This window comes from Podarcis vaucheri (genome assembly GCF_965113315.1).
Source record: "Podarcis vaucheri genome assembly, chromosome: 1".
Taxonomy (NCBI): Eukaryota; Metazoa; Chordata; class Lepidosauria; order Squamata; family Lacertidae; genus Podarcis; species Podarcis vaucheri.
This window is the reverse complement of record NC_138759.1, coordinates 114,650,094-114,671,940: the sequence shown is the minus strand read 5'-3', so window position 1 is coordinate 114,671,940 and position 21,847 is coordinate 114,650,094. Positions and strand designations below refer to the sequence as shown.

The following is a 21,847-nucleotide window of genomic DNA, read 5'->3' as shown; positions in this document are numbered from 1 at the left end:
TTTAAAACTGAGCCGCTCTGTGGACATTTCCCCTCCAGAAAGCTCTGGCAAAAATCAGAACAACACATTTGGATATGTCCATGCCTGCATCTTCACACCTTATGTCAGGTAAGAGTGATGCTAGGTGAAGGTGCCTTAGGCACTTCTGAAGGTGAACAGGGTTGTTGTGAAACCTGTGGGCAGGATATGGATCACCCTTGGGACTCAGACATCCACTCAGAGAAGTGGGGCTGCTCAGAAAGGCTGACTCAAAAGAAGATGTTTAGGGAAAGGAACCTCCCTCCATGGCCAGTGGCTGGCTCATCCAAATACAGTGGTACCTTGGGTTAAGTACTCAATTCATTCCGGAGGTCCGTACTTAACCTGAATCTGTTCTTAACCTGAAGCACCACTTTAGCTAATGGGGCCTCCTGCTGCTGCCACGCCGCCGGAGCACAATTTCTGCTCTCATCCTGAAGCAAAGTTCTTAACCTGAAGCACTATTTCTGGGTTAGTGGAGTCTGTAACCTGAAGTGTATGTAACCTGAAGCGTATGTAACCCGAGGTACCACTGTAAATGCAGAGTGGGATTCAATGAGTGATTCCCATCAGTAGAGGCCCTGAGTAAGGGCTTCCCCTTGCAAGGAGGGATTTGCCCCATCTCATCCCCCCCACACCCCCAAAATTCGCTCAGGAGTGGATAGGAGAACCCCAGAACAGGCAAGCAGGCGAGGAGAGGGGTGTGGCCATTCCCTCTAGCAAGCTGATGGAACAATCACATAAGCACAATGTTGAATCCGTCCCACAGGCTGGTCGGCTGGGGTCTCCCAAGAGTGAGCTTTTCCTACAGAAATTGATCCCTGCAGATCATAGTGTTAAGTTAATAAAATATGCAATCAGTTTGTGTTTTATTAACTCAACAACATGATCTGTCTAGCTTCTTTATTTTAGGCTCTGGTGGCAAACAGATTTTTCTTTTCCCATGAATTATCACAATGTAACCACCCCAACCCTGGAAAACAAATCACGGCCACAAACCCTCTCTAATTTCAGACAAGGTCATTCTCATGATTGCTTTTGGCAAATCATCAACAAGGCAGACATTTCAAAGTCAGGTCTAAGCAAAATCACCATCACAATCAGCAGAGCTGTGACAAAATCTATTTTACAAGTTCTTGAGTTTTCCACTGCCATCAAAGAAGATTCTATTTTCCTGTCTTTTTTCCAGGGCATATTATTAATTTTTTTTTTATTATTATTATTATTATTACATGGGTATGGGTGTTGACCTCACCTTATCATTGCAAGGTAGCCAGGGGTGATGTGTGGTTTTCTTTCTTTCTATTAAACATCTTTCCAGCTCTCAGTAGCACCCCGTACTCCCTGATCGAAAAAGTCCCCCTTAGAAGGTGATGCATCATAATGTTTCCCCAGGACACTGATCGAAGCACAGGCAACCCAGTAAGTCTTCAGAGTACAGACCAATGGATAGCTGATTTGCAGAATGAAGGAAGGACACTCACAAATATTTCTTTCCATCCACAAATGTAAGCACATAAAACACCCTGCAACCCACCTGTGAGAATTTCACTGAAATTTTCTGTCTCCTTTGATTGCTTTCAAGTGCAATTTATTTTCTTCTTAATTGGATAATTGACAGGTTTCCACCTTTCAGCAAACCACAAAAGGCAAGCACACAAAAAAGCCTTTCACTCCACCCACAAGAATTTCACCAACATTTACTTTCTCCTTTGATCATTTTCACATGCAGGTTCTTTTCTCATTAATTGATGGAGAATGAAGGGGGGGGGGAGGGAGAATTTTTCCACAGAGCACAAATAGCCAGTCCATAAATCTCTCCCTTCAGAGAAACCTCATACTTTAAATCTTTCATTTCAGCTAGCAATCACGTGGAAAAGATGCTTTCTGTTTCTTCCCGTGAAAGTTTGATTCATGGCTCAATTGTGGTTTAACATCCATTTCTCTTCCGATAAACATTCTTTAACTACTTGCCAGTATTCACTGATGGGGCTATAAACTGTGATTCAATGAATAGATGCTCAATGAATAACAGCTCAGAGTTCTAAAACACAATTGCACCCGAGGTCTCTTATCTTTCTCTATCTGCAACAAGCACTCTGTTCAATCACAAGACATTCAAAGTGTAAAATGCATTTTAGGTCCCTGTTAGTCATTCTCCATATGATGTGGGTAAACTTCAAAAAGATGGCCTTTTAAAAAGTAGTGGCTGCTTCAAAGAGAACCTGATTAAATTTCCCTGGCATTTAGAATACATCTGTAAATTCTCTATTAGCACTTTTATAATACTACATTCAGGAGAGATATGTAATACTTTAGTCACAGCTTATGCAGCCACAGTTTAGTGTTCTTTGCTAGCCTGTATTTCAAATTTGTGTTAGGCCATGTTTCTGCCTGCTGCTGAGCACCTCTTTGCACTTAGTTCTTTATGTTGATTGATGATATAGTACATGTGTGTGTGTATACATGCACACACAAACACACACACAATATATATGTGTACCTATGTATGTGGGGCGGGGGAGAGAGATAATGTACCCTCAAATGAAATGGTGGTTCTACCTCCCCACGAATAGGTTAGCCACACATAGCTGTTTCTATCTTGCCTTCCTTTGGGGGCGACTTTTACACATATTCTTTGGGTGTATTTGCATATTACTTGGATGCAGCTATGGCTGTTCGTTCATGAGCCTGACATCCCATTAAGAAAAGGGCATGTGGAGGAGATGTGGAAATAGTTTATATCTCTCTCTCCCGACACAGCTGAGTCTGAATGCTACACTAGTTGTAGAAAAGCCTGAGGTGTTGTGAGTAAATCAAATGGGGCATTTGTAAAAGCAAGTGTCCTGGACTGGATACTCATGAGTAGGTGCAAGCTGATCAGGATCTACTCATGCAGTACCATGAAGATTCCACTGAGGAACAGGCTTCCTCCTGTCCCAGGTGTAGGTCCTAAGGAGTGAAGGGGAAAAGGAAGGGTCCGGTCAGCTCTCAAGTGCCCATGTTTGGTTTAGGCTTGGTTGGGATATATTAATGAAATTATCACAGCAAAGGATAGCTGTGTGCAGCTATCAAAGTCTTATGCAGTTGTGGGTGCACTTAAGACATGAAAACATTATCAACACCAGAGTGATGGGTCAGGATCAGAGTAAAGGAATACCTCCTGTGCCTTATGGCTTGGTGACCTGCTATATCAGTGGCATCTACAGACATGAGATGAAGTCCAATGGTCACTCCATTTGGGATACTAGACTGGATTAAGTTCCAAGACTGAATCAAGTTTCATTTCTGAGTTTGAACTGGATCTTAGGATCTAGTCAATAGTCCATATAAGAACTGGATAGAAGTAAGAAAATATTGGCTCTACGGAAGTATTTCTAGAAAGAAACTGACTTCATCCTTCCAAAATTGAGTGCCATATGTCTACCAAGTTTCATAGCAGCTATCTACTCTGACCAGCAGTAACTCTGCGGAGTCACAAACACATGGAAGGTCCTATCCCCATGTTGGAAAGCCATTTGCATCATCATGGCACCCTTCAGACCCACGCAACTGCATGCCAGCTTGGGAGGGCTGACAACATGAAGTATATCAATGAGGGATGGAGATAACTGTACAGTCCTGCAGGCCTTTTCATCAATGAATGCCTGATGAGTGCTATTGCAGATCCATTAACTGGAAATGCCAAAGGTTTCAGCATACCCCAAATTACTCCATTGATATTCAGTTATATTCTTAGTTTAGGATAATCAGGAAACATAAAAGATCAAAGGTTTTATGGGAAGACTTCTACATTGAGATAGAACTATGAGCAATTTTATTCTCCTTATTTTCAGAATATTTGCCCTTTTAATGTATGTTTTTGTAAAGTATTCAAGCCACTTACTCCATATTTCTGAGTTCTTAATATTTTCTTCCCCATCTAATATCCACAGTGATACACTGGAGCTACAGATTAATTAGAGAAGATAGTATTCTGTTACATTTGTGTAATAATCATAACACATGCCTGAAAACTGTTCATTAAGTCTTCAAGCTAAAAAGCTGTTGCCTTAGCTTACGTAAGAGAGTGCATAACTTAGGAAGCTCAATATTTTAGCTTGGCAACACACTAACTAGTCATTAGTGCATGTGTATGATGCTTAATACACTGGAGAACAGTAAGGTAAAGGTAAAGGACCCCTTTTAGGTTAAGTCCAGTCAAAGATGACTATGGGGGGCGGTGCTCATCTCACTTCAGGCCGAGGGAGCCAGTGTTTGTCAACAGCTAGCTTTCCTGGTCATGTGGCCAGCATGACTAAACCGCTTCTGACACAATGGGACACCATGACTGAAGCCAGAGTGCATGGAAATGCCATTTACCTTCCTGTCACAGTGGTACCTATTTATCTACTTGCACTGGTATGCTTTCAAACTGCTAGGTTGGCAGGAGCTGGGACAGAGCAACAGAAACTCACCCCGTCTTGTAGATTTGAACTGCTGACCTTCCGATCGGCAAGCCCAAGAGGCCACAGCGCCACAGTACGAACAATAACTGCTGAAAATAAAGGGATCTGGCATTCACATCAGGGTGATCACTGAATTCTTTTCTGAATTGGCTATTTCAAATGCGTTTGGTTTATTTACAGAAGCCTCTCTTTCCCCAGACTTCCTTCCTTGCCCCTCTTCTTTCACTCAGCCATTCCTTTTGCTTTATTTGTGATTCTCTAATAAGGAGTTTGCCCACCAGCAACTGAATAGACTTGGTCAGAATATGTCAGCGCAAAAGGTTCCTTCTGTTTGATCTTGTTGTCTCTATGCCATGAAATGGGAACAAAACAGTCATGATGTAATGGCTCCTTAGGAAGAAAATAAAGCATTTTTGGGGGTTCCAAATTTTCCAGTCAATGCTTAGAAAAAAAGATACTGGTGTTTTGAGGCGTCACAGTATGGGATAGCAATCTAGGATACATATTTGAATAGTGCAATCACCTACCTAAAAGTAGAACATCACCCAAGATGGAAACAGCCAATGTTCCATCTTAGTATAGGCAGATGCAGAGACAGACCTACATTTTTTGGATCCTGAAGTTTGAACAGTCATGAGGGACTCTTCTCAACCAGCAACGAGGTCCGGGTAATTACTGTTATCTTCTTCTTCAGTCGGGTTGTTCCATGGCAGATCACCACACCTTTACAACATCTGTGCTACTGACCCTCATTAGGAAGATGAATATATCTCCATTCAACTTGCAGCACTCTTAGTGAGTAACTACGGTTCTCAGTATTCTTTGGGGGAAGACATGACTTTTAAATATTGTGGTATAACAGTTCTTTAAATGTATGGTGTTGATGTGGTGGAAGTCTCAAATTTCACAATGTGGAGGGTCAACTGCAAAAACTTGCAGCTTCAACACTTACAAAAATAATGAGACAATCTATGCTAGTTTTTAATTAATTGTGTGAGAATTCATGCTATTTTTAAATGATCCACCTTTTGCATTCAATGCTGATCTGTTATCAGAAGTTGGATTATTTTTTTATTTAGCTATCTGAATGATGATTATGTTGATTTATTATTATTTTTTTGATTATTATTTTTTTAAGAAGTCTCCCATCTCTAGGCTGGGGCTGAATTGCCCACATTGTTATTTAAAATATTGTGTTTCTATAGATGACTTTTTCATGAACCTGTTTTCTGACATTGCCCTTTTCCCTACATCAACTAAACCAAGTGATTAGTGAATGTAATTATTTCCTTTCTGTTACCGTTTGGATGTAATGACTGTTGTAGAGGCACCAGTTATCCAGAATTTTAAGTCTAACATTAACAGCTACGTTGTTGCTAATTTTAATAGACAAGTTTTATTAATAAGTATACACAATTGCAAGATGTCAGTGAAAGTTCAACTGTATTAATTTTCTCCTTGGCAGCACAAGAAATCAGAAACATAATTAATCCTCTGTTTCTCATACCCCAAACCAAGACGTACCTAATGGGTGAACATTACGGTTTTGCAGTTGGTTTCAAACACCTCCATCTACTGGGGGAAAGATCACTGGCAAAACAAATAGAACAGAGGATCAAAAGAAGAGCCATGCTTGATCAGATCAGAGTTTGCCCAGCATTCAGAGATCACAGTGTCATGCCTAGGGATGGGTAAGACATTTGATTCAGTTCACATCTGAAAGTGAACCTACCAAAGTCACACTTTTTGAAAAAATTGATGAACCGAAACACAGCCATCATTTCCAATACACATTTATTTAAATTTTTGCATTGTGATTTCAGCCTAGTAATGGTTCAAAACTGCATATATTTGACTAAAGTATGTGCCCAAAAATGCATGCAATAGTGAAAATAACATACAAGCATGCATTGAAATCAGGGAAATTGCTTTGAAAAAATGTATATAACACAAAAATTCAGAGAAATTCACACCTAAATGCTGATGAATTTTCATGAGGATTTTTTAAAATTGAAAATTGCTGTGGAAATGTGAAGAACTGGCTCAAGATTAGAAATATGAGAAACCAAGAGATACAACAATTGACAGATTCACCCTTCCTTTCTAACAGTTCCCATTGTGATGAGACTTCAGGCCCCCAGGACATACCTGTCTGTCAACCTTCCTGAGAGAGTTTTTTCACTGTTGATTATTGTTTGTGAAATTACAAGTAGTGCTGTGCCAAAACCTGGATAAGAGGTTTCTGTTTTCCTGTCTCCTTCACAAGGCACTTCAGAATTTCTTTATAATTTTTAAGACTAATTTCATTTGGTCTTACCTTATCCTTGTAAGATGGTGGTGTGTTTTTCTTTTCTTTCTTTTCTTTTTTAAATGTATTTTTTTTAATTAAAGATTTCTTGGTTCACAAAAGTATGCGCAATGTCTCTTGTTTCAAGTTACATTTTCTACAGATCAGTTTCATTTGCTGAGACATTAGTGTTACATTAGGAAGAAAGGGGGGAAAGAGTTGGAGGGGGTCATGGTGAATGGGGGTGGGGTTGGGTGGTGATGTTTCTATCTTACTTAATGTATGTGGTGGGGTTTTGCGTCAGCATCACTTGTGCAGGTTCTCTTTACTATTTGTGTGTGTTCCTTTGGTGGTGAGAGAGGTTGGGGTTGGCCTAGGGTGTGGTTGTTTCTTTGTGATTGACTGTAGTGAGCTTTGCTTTCATGTGTGAGTGGATGTTTTTGAATCAGATTAGCCATATTGATTCGTATGCTGTTGGTGGATACTTGTTGTTGTCTTGTTGGGCTGGTGGTGTGTTTTTCTTTCCATTAAACACGGCCACAGTGCTGTGCAGCCTCCCCAGCTGGGCTTGAACTGAAACAAGGGATGTTATGGACGCTATCTACTGAGTATGTGAGATAACTGTGCTCACCAATTTTGTTTTTGAGGCTTCCTCCTTTTGCCCTTCTTTTCAAACTTCCTGTATTGATTTCTTTAGATATAAAAAGACTTCACTTAAAACAACAACAACCACAGCAACAATGGGCAGCTGCCAGGTGTATGCCAGGCAATTCCCTTACTTCCCTGCATTTATAAGGAGGCCCAGTGATGGAGACTTTAGGTGACATGGGCATCCAGGGAGGCTGCAAAATGCAGAGCATTTCAGAGAGGACATGTGGAATGAAAGAAATGAACCCACCTCAAAAGTTAGCTAAGCACAACAACATGTCCAGAGGAGGGCAACCAAAATGGTCAAAGGCCTGGAAACGATGCCTTATGAGGAACGGCTAAGGGAGCTGGGCATGTTTAGCCTGGAGAAGAGGAGGTTAAGGGGTGATATGATAGCCATGTTCAAATATATAAAGGGATGTCACATAGAGGAGGGAGAAAGGTTGTTTTCTGCTGCTCCAGAGAGGCGGACACGGAGCAATGGATCCAAACTACAAGAAAGAAGATTCCACCTAAACATTAGGAAGAACTTCCTGACAGTAAGAGCTGTTCGGCAGTGGAATGGAGTGTGGTGGAGTCTCCTACTTTGGAGGCCTTTAAGCAGAGGCTTGACAACCATATGTCAGGAGTGCTCTGATGGTGTTTCCTACTTGGCAGGGGGTTGGACTCGATGGCCCTTGTGGTCTATTCCAACTCTATGATTCTATGATTCTATGAACCACCCTCCACTCTACACTGCCAGTTTCACCAACATTTACCTTCTCCTGCTAGAGCAGGCATAGGCCAACTCAGTCCTCCAGATGTTTGGGGACTACAACTCCCATCATCCCTGACCACTTGTCCTGTTAGCTAGGGATGATGGGAGCTGTAGTCCCAAAACATCTGAAGGGCCGAGTTTACCTATGCCTGTGTTAGAGTTTTTGAATGCAGTTTCCTTTCTCTTTAATTGATGGATACTGCTCAAGAAAATTTTTTGACAGAAAAATAATTACCAGGGGCCACACATACTTTTCCAAGGACTACCTACTAGAGGGTGGAATCCAACTTAATGTAAGGGCAATCATGTTGTCAGCACATGGCTTTCTGCTTGCGTGATGGAATATTCTCCACCTCCTCTTCCCCCACGCCCCCTGTAAATCTGTTCTAGAAGCTCCCCCAACCGCATCGTGGTTTTAAATTGGCCCCGGCCACGCCCCCAAGCCGCTTGATTGGCTGCTTGGGTAACTGGTATGGCCGGGCCTCCCCAGCATAAGACGGGATGCAGTCCCGCCCCCATGCTGAGGGGGGAGGCTTGGTGGCTCACCTGCAACGAGTCCCCACAAAGAGGTAGAGCTCACTAAAATTCAAACAAAATTCAATTTCGTTACCATTTGTACTGTTAAGCAATATTCCCTCTCCCACCCCAACCAAATCTCTGTTGTTATTACATGGTGATTGACTTTCTGACTTCCTGCATTCCTTATTATGATGATCATCATCATCTTCATCATTATTTGCATACTGCCCTATACCTGGGGGGTTTCAGGGTGGTTCACAGAATAACGTCAAGGTATAAAACCACAAAATACCTAATAAAAATAAAAACAGCAACCCAATAGCCCCTTCCCCATTCTATTCCTTGAACTACCCTCATATAAATTACAGATTATTTGGTGAATTCTGACAGAGAATTCCATTTTGGGTTGCACTTGATGGCCTTATGTTTCTTCCCAGCAACAGATACAAGGATATTCCCTCATTTTTCCAGGATTTGTTGGAAGTTATAAATAGGTAAGGATTCTCATAGGTGTCTTTCTCCCATTTCTGCACTTAGCGGGGACTGATTGGCTGCAGACTATTTAGTGCAGTAGCTGTCAGTCAAAGGCAGTTCTCTCCAACTCTGATTTAAATAGGTTCTTCCTGGAAAGAGTTTTTTAAAAATCATATATCTCATATTCATATCACGTCTTCTGCCAGATTCAGATTCCTTTGCACTCTTTCTATTGCTTTTTCATCTCCTTTGACTTTAGAATTGGGGGTTAAGTCATATTTATACGTTGAGGGCTTTGTGGGTGTCTTATGGCCCCCACAGTTTATAAAGAATATTAAGGCAGATCACATACAGGAAATGGAATTCCCTTTTGGGAACATTTGAGGGCAAAGGAGAGCCCTTGCCTGTCTAGGAAGTATGTCATTTGTTGTCCATGCCTATAGCACTATAGCAAAAAATACCTTTTTGCTTTAGGCTGGCTGGTAGTGTTTAAGTATGAAGAATAAAGATTGCACTAGCCTGTAGAAATAAAGGAAACAGGTCTTTACTAAACATGCAAAGGGTGGGCTTATAAAGCATCCATGACAGATGGTCATCCAACCTCTCCATGGAAACCTGCAATGAAAGAGAGTCCACCACTTCCTGAATGACTCCATTCCACTGCTGAACAGCTCTTACAGTCCAAAAATTCTTCCTGATGTTTAGCCGGAATCTCCTTTCTTGTACCTTGAAGCCATTGGTTTGGGTCCTCAAAGCTTTGAGGCAGCAGGGGAACAGCATCTTCACATTTCCAAGAGGAACTTGAACTAGAAGACCACTTTCAACTTAAAAAAATTCCTTCCAGTAGCACCTTAAAGACCAACTAAGTTAGTTCTTGGTATGAGCTTTCGTGTGCATGCACACTTCTTCAGATACACTGAAACAGAAGTTGCCAGATCCTTCTATATAGTGAGAAGGTGGGGAGGGGTATTACTCAGAAGGGTGGTGGGAATGGGAGATTGGCAAATAGCTGAGATGAGCCTGTTGACGACTTTTTTTTTTTTTTTGGACTATGGCAGACCAACACGGCTACCTCTCTGTAACTGGAACCACTTTCAACTTGTTAGGGAGAAATGCTAAGTCCTCTGCCAGCTTGGCAGGACTTTGCAAAAGCAACAGGGCTACCAACACACCCACAGCTTTCCTGCAAATGATGGCCAGGGCAGGATGTGAGGCATGGGGCAGGCATATTGCTCTACCAGGCCAGACCTGGCATACAAGCCTGTCACCATCTTGTGATGGCAGTGGACCTGGCAGGGGATTTCTTTCCATTCCCTGACAGACTCATTTTGGAATTTCCTTAGGGCTGACACTGCCCAGGAATCCCTGGGCAAATCTTCCACTCTCCTGCTCATTCATCAGGTAGAAGGGGAAGATCCACACAGAATAATGCAACCATGACTCTGCAGATGCTGGCCACCTGGAGGTTTGGCAAGACTAGGCAGAGGGATGCTTTCATCCAAACCACACACTCTCCCCCGTCCAACACAAACTACATGGGCATATAGCTGTGTGTCTGCAAAGCCAAAGACACTATATGTGTTTTCTCCCTTGTTTTGTCTCTCACTGGTTGTTAGAATAATAGTTTTCCTTCTAACATGTTTTCTAGGCCAGGGCATTGCATGAAACTCTCATGTAAGGCTGTGGTGGTGGTGATGATGACAACAATGGCTGACATCAACTTATTTGTCAACATATTTTCAATCGTCTGAAGGAGTTGTGCAATGAAAACAGCAAAAAGTGGAGGGGGTGAACCATTAAAAAGACAAAACAAAAACAAAATCAGAAGTGGAAAAACTACAATGTAATAATTTTGCACATATTGCAAAATTACAATACAATATAAAACAATCAAATCCCCCGAAGGCAAGAACATTTCACATTTTGAAAACATTTCAAGCATATTCAAATGATATTAACAGTCATATCTATATTAATTTGTAAAAACACAAACATCAGCATAAAAACAAGTTAGAACCCATATAAAACGCAGCACAGAACTCCATAAAATACATATAAGAGTGCTTAAAATCCTGCACAGAGGAAAGTGCTGTTGTGCTCAGGTCCCTCTTACAGGCTTCCCATGGTCGTGTGGTTGGCCACAATGAGAATAAGATACTGGACTAGATGCATCATTGGGCCTGATCCAGCAGCCAGGCTTTTCTTAGGCTCTTAAACTAATTAGTGCCAAATGCTAAAAGTACCATATTTTTTGCTCTATAAGACTCACTTTCTCCCTCCTAAAAAGTAAGGGGAAATGTGTGTGCGTCTTATGGAGTGAATGCAGGCTGCACAGCTATCCCAGAAGCCAGAACAGCAAGAGGGATTGCTGCTTTCACTGTGCAGCGATCCCTCTTGCTGTTCTGGCTTCTGAGATTCAGATTTTTTTTTCCTTGTTTTCCTCCTCCAAAAACTAGGTGCGTCTTGTGGTCTGGTGCGTCTTATAGAGCAAAAAATACGGTGCTTTTAAAAAACAACAAAACAACAACCTAGCAATCCCCTTCCTCTGGTGAAGCAGTGGACATCATGCCCATAATATCAACATGAGCTATAGATGGTCTGTGTCAGCCTTCACCAACTTAGTGCCCTTTGGAAGTTTGGGGTTACAAACTCCATTTGCAGCCAGCACCATTTGGACCATACTTTCCACTCAAAACAGGGAGGAGGGAGAAGATCATGAATCTCCAGCCTACATGCATTTGGACTTCTTCATCTGCATGCTAAGTGGGATGTGTCTGCCGTTATGCGAAGAGGATCACCCAAAGGCCTCAGACAACCCTATAGAAAGGCCTCAGATAGAGCTGTTCAGCTTTGCTAACCGTAAATGAGTCATGACGGCATGCCTAAAATGCCTACACCGCCTAGTATGCTGTGACCTGCTACAGGGCAAACACAGAACCATTTGTGGGATAAAACACCACCCACAACCTTTTCAAAGCTAAGCGCAAAGCAGCCCTGAATGCCAAAGTGTGCTCAAAGTCCAATTTGATATTCTTGCCTTTCACATCAAGGTTCCTATGGGAACTCATGCTTCCACTAAGGCTACAAAATGATTCATCTGGAAAACATAGAGCTGGACTGTAATTTTACTCAAGTCTTTTCAAAATGTGTGCTTAAAAAAAAGCCCTTTCCCAGTAATGCCTGAAAGTGCTTAATTGGTTACAGGTGGTGTTGCCCGGCAACCATTTCACCTCTTTATTCTGATTCCTATTTTAATACAATTATTATTATAGTGCGTTGATTCAAACACACACACAATTATAGAAACTGAAGGATAAAAATACTGTTTGTTTTGGTTGACCCTGGGACGTTTAGAGAACAGACATTAGAAGGACATGCAAAAAGAAAGGTGCTGGGGTGTCAGTATGTCAGATATAATCTATATATATATTTGTGAGTGTGAGGACACTAGACCACAGCCACAGAGGGTTAGGTGCCAGCAGCAGGACAAATAGGCTGCCCTGGTTTGTGCTCACACTGTAGTTTAATGCTTGCAACACCAGCAAAACAGAAACAACCAGGGCCATCATTTCCATTAGGCAAAGTGGGGCAATTGCCTTTGGCAACACACAATGCTCCATTCCTCTTGAATCCCCTAAACTACCCTGTTCTGAACTACCTAACCTGATCTAGCCTAGCTTACTTTGCTGCTGTCTGGTACAGTGGAGGATATTGTTCCATATGCCAGTGATGAAATAAGATTCAGCTGTCAGGTCGGTTGGATTCTGTATGTGGAATCTTATCCTTTGACAGAGAAATGTCTTGGGCAGGCCATGGTGGGCCATTTATATCCACTGCCCGTGTGGTAGCTCCAATGGCAAACTTTGCACATGCAGAGTGACGGTCTAAAAGGGGTTTCTAAATGTGTTCAGCTGAATGTGCTTAGAAACTTTCCCTTAGAAGATTCAGGAACCCTGATAATGGCCAAAGATCTAAGTGGAGCCAAGTCATGCAAGGATATTGAGAGTTGAGTTGTGCTGGGGAAAGTGGAGATATTCAGTTCAGTTTGCATTTAAAGGAGAACCAACCTAATCCACACTTTCTGAAACACACATCCTTTGAAATTCTCACTTCGCCAAATTTTGCAACCCACTTCTCCATCTAAAGTAAAGGGTCAAAAAAGGCAAATGCTTGGGTCACATACTAGTGAAAATAGAAAACAAAAATGCATTATATTGGGGAGGTGAATGCATATAAAATATGTAAATTAGGTGACATTCCCAATAAAATGCTGGCTAATTTTCATGGGGACTTTAAAAAATGAAACTGATATTGAAATGTGGAAAACTAAGCTTATGATTTTCCCAGTAGTGATGTATGGAAGTGAGAGCTGGACCATGAAGAAGGCTGATCACCGAAGAATTGATGCTTTTGAATTATGGTGTTGGAGGAGACTCTTGAGAGTTCCATGGACTGCAAGAAGACAAAACCTATCCATTCTGAAGGAAATCAGCCCTGAGTGCTCACTGGAAGAACAGATCCTGAAGCTGAGGCTCCAATACTTTGGCCTCCTCATGAGAAGAGAAGACTCCCTGGAAATGACCCTGATGTTGGGAAAGATGGAGGGCACAAGGAGAAGGGGACGACAGAGGGTGAGATGGTTGGACAGTGTTCTCGAAGCTACGAACATGAGTCTTTCCAAACTGGAGGAGGCAGCGGAAGACAGGAGTGCCTGGCGTGCTCTGGTCCATGGGGTCACAAAGAGTCGAACACGACTAAACCACTAAACGACTACAAGCTTATGATTGGGGGGAAATGAGAAATTAGGAGAAACCAATATTGTCAGATTCTCCCATCCTTAAGTCGTGCCACGGATTAACTAGATGACACGGGCTCCTTGGGTGGGGTTTCATGGGTCTTTTGAACCATGAAAGCAGTGCACGCTTGTAAACTCAGACAAGAGTAACAGGCTGGGGAAGACTTACAAATACTGGATGGCTGATTTATATCAAGTCAGATCATTGGCTGGCTCATTGCTCACTTAGTTTTTCTGTCTGTTTCTCCACCATTGCAGTGGCTTGATAGCAGCAGGTGCCTGACAAACAAAGAAAAGGAGAACAATCTGGTTATGTTTAGCATATGAAATTTACAGCAGACAGCAACAGCCCACCTGCAAGTTGAGATTTGCGCACCTGTGACAGCTGCAGTGCAGATCACTAATGGGTCACATCAGGGTGTAAACGGGGGGGGGAGGGGGGACCCAATCCAGACTTTCACACACAAGTGATGTGAGGGAGGGGATTGAGTGAGGGAAAGGAGCAGAGCCTCCCATGCCCACTTTGGCCCTATCGCTATGCCATGCCCAATGCCAACCCCTCCTCAAGACTGTCCATAAGTTGCTCCTATGAAATGGAACCTCCAGGGTTTAAGGAAGGGGTGACTTGGGGGGCAGCATAGTGTGCAAGCTGAGTGCTCAGAGTTATGGCCCTTCACACAATGAACACTGTGTGTTCGTGAGTGCTTAGACAGGGCTAGAATTAGCAGCTTGTACATATCCATATTTTGATGAACTCAATACCCATTGCTGCTACCAGCATGAGTTTGACCAAACTGTGGGAGGCAGTGGAGGACAGAAGTGCCTGGCGTGCTCTGGTCCATGGGGTCACGAAAAGTCAGACACGACTAAACGACTAAACAACAAACCTTGCCACAGATGGCCATTTGCTTAAAAGTATGATATGGAACAGGGACGTGGGTGGTGCTGTGGGTTAAACCACAGAGCCTAGGACTTGCCGATCAGAAGGTCAGCAGTTTGAATCCCTGCGACGGGGTGAGCTCCTGTTGCTTGGTCCCTGCTCCTGCCAACCTAGCAGTTCGAAAGCACGTCAAAGTGCAAGTAGATAAATAGGTACTGCTCCAGCGGGAAGGTAAACGGCGTCTCCGTGCGCTGCTCTGGTTCACCAGAAGCGGCTTAGTCCTGCTGGCCGCATGACCCGGAAGCTGTACGCCGACTCCCTCGGCCAATAAAGCGAGATGAGCACCGCAAACACAGTTGGCCACAACTGGACCTAATGGTCAGGGGTCCCTTTACCTTTATGATACGGAACAAGCAATCGCTACGGTAAAAGCAGTCTTTTCAAAATTTGTTTTCCATAAAAACCCATGGTATGGTTCACAGAACACATGCACACACACACCCCGGCTAAGCATGTGCATTTCTGGCTGTTATCTTATATGTGGAATTAATTTTATTAGCAGAGGTTCCCAGGGGTGTGTTATAATGGGGAAGTCAACGATCGGCATAAGATGATCTACTGATACTAATGATGCAGAATAAGCCATCCTGTTTAGGTTGACTATACAAGGTAAGCTTTATTTCTTTGAAGTTGATTAGATTATGTAGAGATTGTGATTAATAGGCTTTCATCCTTACTATGAGCCTGTTTGCTGGAACGTGGAGCAATTTAGATTCTTTCTGAAGGCAGGCATTACTCCAAACCACCCACCCACCCTGAAATACAAAATTATTTCCTACTGTTTGAACGCATACGGCTCTTTTTAAACAAAAGAACGAATCAAAATATGTTCAAATGGGCTATTTACAGGACTCTATTTATTTCAAGGGTGCCTACAGAAAGGAAGCAGGCAATTGCTGTCTGATGTTGCATACAGCAACCTCTTCCCAAGCCAACACAATTGATTTTCTGTTTTGGAGTGTGTGTGGGGTGGTAGATTATACAGTGCATAAACCATTCTTTGCAATTTCCATAGACATCTTGTTTCATGCCTGACTGCTGGAAATCAGCCTTTTGTTTGGGGTGCAGGCCTGTGTGGTTTATGTGTCATTTGTATTACCTTGTGGGTGCTACTTTCATTAATTGCTCTGGATGTTAATGGTCATTTAATCCTATGTTCTACAATCCGGCAAGCACTATTTTGCAAAGGTTAATGAAGCCTTTAGGCAATTATGATCTTTACAATACTCCCTGACCTTTGTGAAATGGCTTGCTTCTTCTTCGGCTTCTTCTTCTTTAAAAAACCACTCCTGACAGTAAGCGTTTCTTGGAGCAAAGGAAAAAGAAAAGGGCTGTCTTTATCAGCATTCAATCCAGTAGCACTGTAAGGCAACCGTAATTCTCGTCCATACTTTTGCAGGGGTCACATAGCATCTAATACACTCACACACACACACACAAATGGGTATACCATTACTTGTAACACTGTTTCCACATCAGCAAAGAGTCCTGAAACTTCCCTACACACAATTACACATTGGAGAAGGGTCTTTCCCCACTGCTCTGTGCTATACAGTGGTACCTCTGGTTACGTACTTAATTCGTTCTGGAGGTCTGTTCTTAACCTGAAGCACCACTTTAGCTAATGGGCCTCCCGCTGCTGCTGCGCCGCCAGAGCACAATTTCTGTTCTCATCCTGAAGCGAAGTTCTTAACCCGAGGTAATATTTCTGGATTAGCAGAGTCTGTAACCTGAAGCGTATGTAACCCGAGGTACCACTGTATTCTCCATCAGAATACCCTGCACTATTAAACTTGCACTCTTGAGCTATTTTGCTGCATATATATATATATATATATATGCAGGTTTTGGTGTCTTCGGGTGTCTTCCCGTATAAGAGTCGGGGTGTCTGTGCGACGTTTCGACGAGGTCTCACTCGTCATCTTCAGGCTGGTGAGAGACCTCGTCGAAACGTCGCACAGACACCCCGACTCTTACACGGGAAGACACCCGAAGACACCGAAACCTGCATTCCTGTACCCGTGAAAATCTACGAAAGCATATATATATATATATATGGGGCAGCTGTTTGGGTTAGTTTTTAAGGTAGGCATGGAGGAGAAATTCAGTTTACAAAATGGCCATAGCTTTGCATGTGGAAGGTCCCCAGTTCAGTCTTGGGCTGGGACTGAAGAGGAGCTGCCGGTCAGTGTAGACAACACTACACTAGACGATCCAATGGTCTCATTCAGTTTAACCTCCTATGTTCCTAGAGATGGGGAAACTTTTGTTTTGACCGCCTGATCCAAGGTTTACTTACTTTCAATAAAATCATGAAATTAAATTTGATCCATTATTTTCCCAGGGCACTGGTGTTTTGGGAAGGGTTAGGTGGGATGTCTACAAACATTTTGGACAGCTCAGTAGAGCCATTCCATTTCCCTCTTCCTCAGTTCAGTTTTATGACTTTCCACATGATTTAATGGCTCCTTTTTATCCTACTCGCTTTCTGTTTTCCAACAAACAACACCGATCTTAATTATTTGTTTTTCATTCCATGTTTTTAATCTTGCTTTTCCTTGGGTTTGTACAACCTTCTCTTGAAGTCCTTCCACTGCTGCTGCATGAATGTGTTTGTTGCTTTTTATCTATAGTCATACCTCGGTTCTCTAATTTAATCCATTCCTGGAGTCCGTTTGACTCCCAAAATGGTTTGAAAACGAAGGCGTGGCTTCCTGCAGCCAATCGGAAGCCTCGGAAGCCACATCAGATGTTTGGATTTCCAAAAACGTTCGCAAACCGGAACACTTACTAACAACATTTGTGACGTTCGGGAACCGATTTGTTCAACAACTAAGGCGTTCAACTAACAAGGTACGACTGTATTTCTATTTTCTTTCTTGGTTTCTTCTGATGAGTTTGTTGGTTGCTCTCTCTCTCTTCTGGTTTTCATCTGCTTGTTCAAAGTTTGAAACTTCTCTCTTCAGTTTGAAGGTAGCTAGTGATGGTTTAATTACATCCAGCTCTTATTGTCCAGTATTTTTGAAGTTCTCTCCCCTCCCTCCTCTAGGTGTGGTTCTTCCCTCCCATAAGTTAAACCTTTCCCTTAAGTAAGATCCCAGGTGTGCTGCTCATGGCAGACTTCATAACTTCAGAAGGGACAACCATGCTTGCAATTTGCATTCAATTCAGTTTTAAATGGTTGCAAAATAATAATAATAAATCCTGGGTTTTTCTGCCTGAGATTTGGCAGGCTTAATCAGCTGGAAGGGTTCTTTTTCCTACAAATTCTATCCACTTATGTGAAAAGGGGGATAATAGCATCTTCATTTCTCCATTATAGTTAATGATAGGGAGGGGTGAATAGAGCTTCAGATTCATCAGGTCTGATTTGGACACATGTATTAGACACAGCAAATACAAAACACATCATATTGTTTCACAATGCTATATATACAAATGCAAGGCAAATCTTGTACCTGGTGCACATTCTTACCTTTTATTGCCCTACCTTGATAAAGGAAATGTTTTTGACTGCTCCTGGCAGCAGGACACACACTGAGTTTTGACAGCAAAAGTTGTCCTAATTATTACACCCTTGAAACTGACAGGACAGTTTCTTTTTCTAGGGGATCTACCTTTCATTCTGCAATCGTTCCTTTCCAGGGTTTACATTTGACAACTGTAATGCACTGCTAAATATATCCATTTCTTAGAACCAGTTAAGACATCCAAGATTGGATTTGTGCAAAGGCAACGTTCTGATAGGAATATGTTGGCAGTATTTTGCCAAATATTTAAGACCTCTGCAAACACAATTCATAAGGGTGGCGTTTAGAATCAGGGAGGATAAAAATGATTACCATATTTCAAGAGAGCTTGTGAACCTCAACATGGATAAGACATGACATGTTCAATTTATTGACTTAATTTATTCATTGCATATGCCTTCCAAGACCAAAAGGACTGCAATGCAAGTGCTTTATTGTTTATGTCAGAACCTGGTTACTGCTTTTATATATGCAAGATTCGTCATTTCAGCAAGGCTTGACATACATAACTCCACACAAGCAGCTTCTACCTAAAAACAGTGCAACCTACCCACACAGTAGGGTAAATATTCTCTTATTTCCATTTTTGGGCTGAAAATAGCAGTTTCAGAGTTAGTGGAGAAATAGTTCCTGAACAGCCTATATAGCACGTATGAGAAAATTGCATTTCATTCTTTCTTTTTCCAGTTCTGTTCCCCTTGCTTGCCCCAGCAGCCAGTTCCCATCAGCCTCAACCAGCAACGCCAAAAATAAAGAATGATGGGAGCTGTGTTCCAATGACATCTGAAGAGCCACAAGCTCCCCACCCCTGCTTTGGATTTCCATCTTTAAAAATCATAAGCCATTTTTTTAAATAAAAAAAGGTGTGTAAGGTAAAGGTAAAGGGACCCCTTACCATTAGGTCCAGTCGTGGCTGACTCTGGGGTTGCGGCGCTCATCTCGCTTTACTGGCCAAGGGAGCCGGCATACAGCTTCCAGGTCATGTGGCCAGCATGACTAGGCCGCTTCTGGCAAACCAGAGCAGCACACGGAAACGCCGTTTACCTTCCCACTGGAGCTGTACCTATTTATCTACTTGCACTTTGACATGCTTTCGAACTGCTAGGTTGGCAGGAGCAGGGACCGAGCAACGGGAGCTCACCCCGTTGCAGGGATTCGAACCTCCAACCTTCTGATTGGCAAGTCCTAGGCTCTGTGGTTTAACCCACAGCACCACATAGACACAAAACAATCCAAACCTGCTTCTGCACCAGACTGAGTGGATTTGATTTGGTGGAGGTGTCCCTGCATGCCCAGCTGTGCCACCCTATGCCAGCCTCTTGGTGGCTGCCTTTGGAATGTCCCCAGCAGGATGGTTTCAGGCCTGATTTGGGTTAAACTGGTAGGCAAGCTTCAGGTTGGTACAGCAATCTTTCTGTCCCCCTGTTCCATCTTCTAACCTGGCTGATGACTGAAGATGCAATGTTGCTCCTTAAAGGTCTACCTTGCTCCTACCTGGGCAGAAAGGGTAGGGATTTAGGATTGCAGCCAACTTTAACAAATAAATCCAGATATCAATGGGTGAGCATGAATGTGTGAACAAGCATTGCTGGTGACACTTTGTGGTGTCATGTCCACGCACATCAGAAGCCCCATTTGAACGCCATTGATTTTCTTTATGGAAAAGTTAAAAGAGAAATTCTTTAAGTATATCTAAGCTGCTTCTCAACATTCCCCTCCCATCCTCCAAAGCAGCACACAACAGAAATACCCCAAAAGAGCATAAAATAGAAAAAATGCATACATAGCATATGAATATATTAATTCATACATACAACTCAAAAACACCAAGTTTCATAAATTCAGTATACATTGCAAAATGGCTGAATCATGTTTCAAGGAAAAGCCTCTTAAAATATATTAACTCTGTAATGAACCCATCAGAACAGCAAACCAACAAAAGAGAAGAAAAACCATGAAGTTAACAAGATACCTTCTTGTTTACATCATGTTTTTCCTGGAAAAAAATGGCTGAATCACAATTTGGTTCTCCTTCTGCATTCTGTCAAACCAACCCCAGTGCAAGCAGCCAGTTTCTCCGTAGTCATGAAATCCAAGCACGTAGCATAGTGTACACACTGTACCGGGATTATTTCTTCTCGACAATCAATAGCAGTCCAGAAAATAATGTTCTTGTAAAACCTGTGGGGTTTTAATTTTCATTTCATATAATTATTCTTTGTTCCAGGTAATTATATTTGTTAATAACACTGAAACAAGATTTCATGTCTTGCACTACTCTTATAAAATTGCCATTTGAAATAAATTAAATCCCCTTTGAGAATAATAACAATATATTAATTCATTTCAAGCTCCAGTAATGGCAAGAGATAGGCTATACTGTAATCTGATCAGGCAGGACAACCTTCTTAGACCTCAAAGGCATTTACATCTTGGCATTTACACTTCTAATGTGATGTATGGTTATAAATCGTATTTAGAATCAGTAGCATGCAACTCTTAACACTTCTTCTGGATTTTTTTAATGGCAGAAATGAACTGAATGCATTAGGCATAGTCCCTGTGAACTCAATGAAGCTACAGTATACCATTAAAGTAGTCTGTGAATTCCTTCCTTAGTAAGATGGATGGATCACTTCAAGCAGACAGGGAGGATATAGGTGATTCCCAGATGGTACTGATTGCTGCTGATGTCCTGGGTTGGCAAAGGCAATTGAGCCAAGAGACATTCCTGAGCTAGCCCTGAGCCAATTGATTTCTCATGGGGTTGGAGGCTACAAAGTTGATCAGAGCAGGAACAGGAGCAGGAGCAGAATATATTTCCAAAGAAACATGCTAAAAAATTGGTGTTTGAGAAACAATTTTAGAAGATATTTTCAAATAACTACGGCTAGTTCACATGAAATGTATCCGAATGATCAGACTTTAGGGGGCTTCTGCTATTTTCGGGTGGGATTCAATGATACCCTGCAAATTCATGTCGTGCAATTATAGTGTTGCACAACAACTCAACGTCCCCAAAAGATCAGAAGTTTTTCTCTTTTTTGTGATATGTGGTGGAGAGAAGCACTGGAAAGTGTGGGATGATACTTGCTATGACACAATGTTGTCCAGCCTCCCCACAAACAAATCAGGATAAACGTTCATTAAAAAGCTGACCTTGTCTAATCTTCCTGCAAGCAAGTCAGGATGAATGCCCAATAACCATGATTTGGTTACATCTCTTCTTAAATTAGATATTTTATTGTTTGTAGATATTTTGACAGTTCTAAAATGGTTTAAATATTTTATTGTGTTTTTTATTACAAATATGTCTGCCATATAAAATAATGATATGTGTGTTTGTGTGCATGTGTGTATGAGAAAGGATAAGCGAACCCTTTCTTTCTGAAAAAAGGATCTTTTTAATGGGGAGAGGAATTCATTGTCAA

At 42.0% G+C, this 21,847-nt stretch overlaps 1 long non-coding RNA gene across 1 annotated transcript in view; it reads right to left on the bottom strand.

The window, feature by feature from the left end:
* LOC309519965 overlaps window positions 1-20,590 on the bottom strand; it is a 28,058-nt gene extending 7,468 nt beyond the window's left edge. The window contains exons 1-3 of the long non-coding RNA XR_014214089.1: window positions 20,389-20,590; window positions 14,172-14,225; window positions 1,274-1,358 (exon numbers count right to left, since the gene is read on the bottom strand). This is a non-coding gene — a long non-coding RNA (uncharacterized lncRNA). The remainder of the gene's footprint in view (window positions 1-1,273; window positions 1,359-14,171; window positions 14,226-20,388) is intronic.
* Window positions 20,591-21,847: the final 1,257 nt, after the last annotated feature.